Source organism: Mandrillus leucophaeus, unplaced genomic scaffold (assembly GCF_000951045.1).
Source record: "Mandrillus leucophaeus isolate KB7577 unplaced genomic scaffold, Mleu.le_1.0 Scaffold614, whole genome shotgun sequence".
NCBI lineage: Eukaryota > Metazoa > Chordata > Mammalia > Primates > Cercopithecidae > Mandrillus > Mandrillus leucophaeus.
This window is the reverse complement of record NW_012106631.1, coordinates 1,968,624-1,974,818: the sequence shown is the minus strand read 5'-3', so window position 1 is coordinate 1,974,818 and position 6,195 is coordinate 1,968,624.

Below are 6,195 nucleotides of genomic sequence, written 5' to 3'. Positions count from 1 at the left end.
TCATTAATTGGTCCAAGTTGAGAATAACCTCAGTGAGATCAAGAGTCTGCAGTGTCAGCTGGGCGCAGCAACTCACACCTATAATCCAAGCACTTTGGGAGGCCGAGGCGGGTGGATCACCTGAGGTCAGGAGTTCAAGACCAGCCTGGCCAACATGGTGAAACCCCATCTCTACTAAATATACAAAAAATTACCTGGGTGTGGTGGCGGACGCCTGTAATCCCAATTACTTGGGAGGCTAAGACAGGAGAATCACTTGAACCTGGGAAGCAGAGGTTGCAGTGAGCTGAGATCGCATCATTGCACTCCAGCCTGGGTGACAAGAATGAAACTCCATCTCAAAAAAAAGAAAAAAAACAAAAGAGTCTGCAGTATCAAAGAGCCAAATACTTGTAGCATTTGGTCAGCTTGTGGTGGTGGACAAGGTATAGCCGTTCTTATTTGCTGAAAGAGAAAAGACCACAGAATTGAATACCAGTGATTTCCCATTTTCTTAACTCTACTGAAAAGGTAATTTACTTTTTTTTAAGGAAAGCTTTTATGAATACTTCATTTTTCTATAATTAATGAGACTTGTAGTATATATTATTACTTATTGAAAGAGAGTCTTTGTTATTATAAGAATATGGCTTATGTTGTGAGAAAATATCATTCCTGGGCTACCCATGATATAGAAATCTACTTCAACTTTAAAAAAAAAAAAAACTGATTGCCTACTATTAAGCCACATTATCTCATTTAATCTTTAAAACTACTGTATGAAATATGTTTAAAAGTTAATTTGCCCAAGTAAGCAGTGAAGTCAAAATTTGAATTGACAATCTGACTTCAGACCTTAGACCCTTATTCCAGAAAATATTGCATTTCCTTTTATAAAAGCTGTATATGAACAAATCTCTTGTGGTAAGACATTAACTGTTTTGATTTACTCCTTACAGTCATAAGCTGCATTAGCAATAATTATAACTACAGTTGACCCTTGAACAACATGGGATTGAACTGTGTGGGTCCACTTACATGCAGATTTTCTTCCACTTCTGCCACCCTGAGGCAGCAAGTCAGCTCCTCTGCTCCCTCCTTCTCCTCAGCCTACTCTCCAGAAAGATGATGCCCAAGAAGACCTTTATGATGATCCACTTCCACTTAATTAATGGTAAGTATATTTTCTCTTCCTTATGATTTTCTTCATTTGTTTTTGTTTTGCTTTTGCATTTTTGTTTGTTTTGAGGCAGGGTCTCACTCTGTCACCCAGGTTGGAGTGTAGTGGCATGATCATAGCTCACTGTACCCTCAACTTCCTGGGCTGTAGTGATCTGTCCACCTCATCCTCCCAAGTATCTGGAACCACAGGCATTTGCCACTATGCCTGGATAATTTTTTTATTTTTAGTAGAGATGAGGCTTCACCATTTTGCCCAGGTTGGTCTCAAACTCCTGAGCTCAAGTAATCTTCCCACCTCAGGCTCTCAAACTGCTAGGATTACAGGCATGGGCCACCATGCCCAGCCTATGATTTTCTTAATAACATTTTTTCTCTATCTTACTTTATTGTAAGAATATGGAATACATATAACATACAAAATATATGTGTAATTTTTGTGTGTACCTGGTGGTATATACCTATAGTCCCAGCTTCTTGGAAGGCTGAGACAGGAGGACTGCTTGAGCCCTGGAGTTTGAGTCTAGCCTGGGCAATATAGCAAGACCCCATGCCCTGGAAGAAAAAAGTTATACATGGATTTCCTACTGTGGAGGGAAGGGTTGGCTCCTGCAACACCCACCTTGTTCAAGGGACAACTCTATTATTAAGTAAATTCGCACATTTAATAGAAGAACTGAATTGTGGAAAGAGGAGAATGAGACTTTAGAGAATGGAAGCAATTAAACAGACTTTCTATCCTACCAGAATGATATTGAAGTAGAATAATACTCAAGTGGAAAGAGTGAAGGCAAGTTGCATTATTGGTTCTTTACTTTTAACTTTGAAGGATTTATCACTGTGTAGATAACAAGCATCAACAAAATCAGATTTATATGCAGTATTCTTATATTAAACACCATTTGTATTGATAGTTAGATTCTCAATAAATATTTCTACAGTATTAATTGCTATAGCAAGATGGTGAAATAGAACTCTCCAGCAATCATCCCTGCTACAGAAACACCAAATTGAACAACTATCTACACAAGAAAGCACTTTATAAAAAACAAAAAACAGGTGTTCTATCAAAGTACCTAGTTTTAACATCATATCAGGGAAAGAGGCACTGGAAAGGGTACGAAAGACTTGAATTGCGGATACCACTTCTCCCTAATCCCTTGGCAGTGACTGTGTCACCTCTAGAGAGAATCTGTGTGCTTGGGAAAGAGAGAGCACAATGACTGTGGAACTTTGCATTGGAACTCAGTGCTCCTCTGTTACAGCAGAAAGCAACGTAAGGCAGGATTCAGTTAGTGCCCACCAAGAGACACTTCCCGTCTGGCTAGGGCTGGTCTAGCCAGACAGGAAGTGTCCAACCCAGTGGTCAGAATCTGAGTTTCAGCTAGCCCCACCAACATGGGCTAAAGTGCTATGGGGTCCTAAATAAACTTGAAAGACAGTCTAGGACATAAGGACTATGATTCCAGGGCAAGTCCTGGTGCTGTGCTGGGCTTGGAGCCAGTAGACTTAGGGTGGTGCTACCTAGTGAGACACCAGCTGGGGCTGTCAAGAGAGTACTTGTATCACCCATCCTTTAACCCTAAGCAGTGCAGATCATAGCTTCAAGAGATTCCTTCCTTCAGGACCTAGCTCCTAGACATTTCTAGACACACTCTGGGTCAGAAGGGAACCAACTTTCTTGAAAGGAAGAGCCCAGTCCTGGAAGGATTTATCACCTGCTGACTAACAAGCCCTTGGGCCTTGAATAAACATCAGTGGTACCCAGCCAGTAATCACTACGGGACTTGGGTGAAATCCAGGGCCATGCTGGCTTCAAGAATGACACAGCACATTCCCAGCTGTGGTGGCCATGGAGACAGACTCCTTCTGCTTAAGGAAAGAAGAAGAAAGCATAAAGGGGACTGTGTCTTGCAGCTTGGGTACCAGCATGGCCACAGTTGGTCAGAGTGCAAAGTGAACTCCTAAGGTTCCTGATTCCAGGCCTAGGCTCCTGGATAGCATTTCTGGGCCCACCCTGGGCCACAGGAGAGCACACTGCCCTAAAAGGAGAGACTCAGGCCTGGCAGCATTCACCACAAGCTGACTGAAGAGCCCCTGGGCTTTGAGTGAACATTGGCAGTAGCCAGGCGGTACTCACTGTGGGCCTGGAGCAGTGATGGCCATGAGGAGTGACTACTTCTGCATGAGCAAAGGAGAGGTAATAGTAGGAAGGTGATGATATGGTTTGGCTTTGTGTCGCCACCCAAATCTCATCTTGAATTGTAATGCCATAATCCCCATGTGTCGCATGAAGGACCCAGTGGGAGGTAATTGAATCATAGGGGCAGTTTTCCCCCATACTGTTCTCATAATAGTGAGTGAGTTCTAGTGAGATCTGATGGTTTTATAAGGGGCTTCCCCCTTCGCTTGGCATTCATTCACTTCTCTCCTACCGCCATGTGAAGAGGTGCTTTCCACCATGATTTTAAGTTTCCTGAGGCTTTGCCAGCCATGCAGAACTGTGAGTCAATTAAACCTCTTTTCTTTAAAAAATTACCCAGTCTTGGGCAGTTCTTTATGGCAGCATGAGAACAGACTAATACAGAAGAACTGTGTCCCGTGGGTTGGCTGCCAGCTCAGCCACAGTAGAAACACCCTTAAAGACACTCGTAGACTGAAAGTAGAAGAATGGAAAGATATTCCATGCAAATCAAAACCAAAAAAGAGCACGAGTAGTGGCTATATTTATATCCGACAAAATAGATTCCAAGACAAAATATATAAAAAGAGACAAAGTTACCATGTAATGATAAAGGAGTCAATTCAACAAGAGGATATTACAATCGTAAGTGTATATGTACCCAACACTGGAGCACCCAGATATATGAAACAATTATTACTAGAGGTAAAGAGGGAGATAAATCCCAATACAATAATAGCTGGAGACTTCAACACCTCACTTTCAGCTTTGGGCAGATAATCCAGACAGAAAATCAACAAAGAAACATTGGATTTAATCTGCACTGTAGACCAAATGGACCTAATAGGTATTTACAGGACATTTTAGCCAACAGCTGTAGAATCACATTCTTGTCCTCAGTACTTGGATCATTCTGAAGGATAAACCATATGTTAGGCCACAAAACAAGTTTTAAAAAATTCAGAAAAACATTGAAATCACATCAAGTATTTTTTGTGACTAGGAATGGTATAAAACTGGAAATCAACGGCAAGAGGAACTTTGGAAACTACATGAACACCTGGAAGTTAAATAATATGCTCCTGAATGACCAGTGAGCCAATGAATAAATTAAGAAGATAATTTAAAATTTTCTAGAAATAAAAGAAAATGGAAACACAACTTACTAAAACCTGTGGGATACAGTGAAAGCAGTACTAAGAGGAAAGTTTATAGCAATCAGCACCTACAACAAAAAAATAGAAAAACTTCAAATAAAAAACCTAACCATGCATCTGTAAAAACTAGAAGAGCAAGAGCAAACCAAACAAAAAATTAGTAGAAGAAAATAAATACTAAATATTCGAGCAGAAATAAATGAAATGGAAATGGAAAAAATACAAAAGATCAATAAAATAAAAAGTTGCTCTTTGAAAAGATAAACAAAATTGACAGACTTTTAGTCAGACTAACATTCTGGGTCAGAGTTCCCTTCTGACGTAGAGTGTTTCTAGAATAAGAGAGAGAAGACTAAATAAACAAAATCACAGATGGAGGAGACATTACAACTGATACCCCAGATATTCAAAGGATCATTAGAGACTACTACAAGCAACTGTATGCCAATAATTGCAAAACCTAGAAAAAATGAAAAACATCATAGAAACATACAACCTACTGAGACTAAACCATAAAAAAATCCAAAACCTGAATAGACCAATAACAAGGAATGAGACCAAAACCATAATAAAAAGTCTGCCAGCAAAGAAAAGTCCAGGACCCAGTGGCTTTTCTCCTGAATTTTATAAAACATTTAAAGCAGGACTAAAATCAATCCTACTCACACTATTTTGAAAAATAGAGGAGGAAGCAATATTACCAAATGTATTCTATGAGGTTAGTATTACCCTGATACCAAAATCACACAAAGACTCACTAGAAAAAAGCTGGAAGCATTCCCTTTGAAAATCAGCACAAGACAAGGATGCCTTCTCACCACTCCTATTAAACGCAGTATTGGAAGTTCTGGCCAGGGAAACTAGGCAAGAGAAAGAAATAAAGGATATTCAGATAGGAAGAGAGGTAGACAAATTGTCTCTGTTTGCAGATGACATGAGCGTATAGCTAGAAAACCCCATCGTCTCAGCCCAAAACCTCCTTAAGCTGATAAGCAACTTCAGCAAAGGCTCAGGATACAAAATCAATGTGCAAAAATCACAAGCATTCCTATACACCAATAATAGACAAACAGAGAGCCAAATCATGAGTGAACTCCCATTCACAATTGCTACAAAGAAAATAAAATAAAAGAAAATGGAAATACCTAGGAATACAACTTACAAGGCATGTGAAGGACCTCTTTAAGGAGAACTACAAACCACTGCTCAAGGAAATAAGAGAGGACACAAACAAATGGAAAAACATTCCATGCTCATGGATAAGAAGAATCAATATTGTGAAAATGGCCATACTGCCCAAAGTAATTTGTAGCTTCATTGCTATTCCCAACAAGCTACCACTGACTTTCTTCACAAAATTAGAAAAAAACTAATTTAAATTTCATATGGAAAAAAAAAAAACTAAGCTCATATAGCCAAAACAATCCTAAGCAAAAAGAACAAAGCTGTAAGCATCATGTTACCTGACTTCAAACTATATACTACAAGGCAACAGTAACCAAAACAGCATGGTACTGGTACCAAAACAGATATATAGACCAATGGAACAGAACAGAGGCCTCAGAAATAATGCCACACATCTACAGTCATCTAATCTTAGACAAAGCTGACAAAAACAAGCAATGGGGAAAGGATTCCCTATTTAATAAATGGTGCTGGGAAAACTGGCTAGCCATATGCAGAAAACCGAAACTGGAC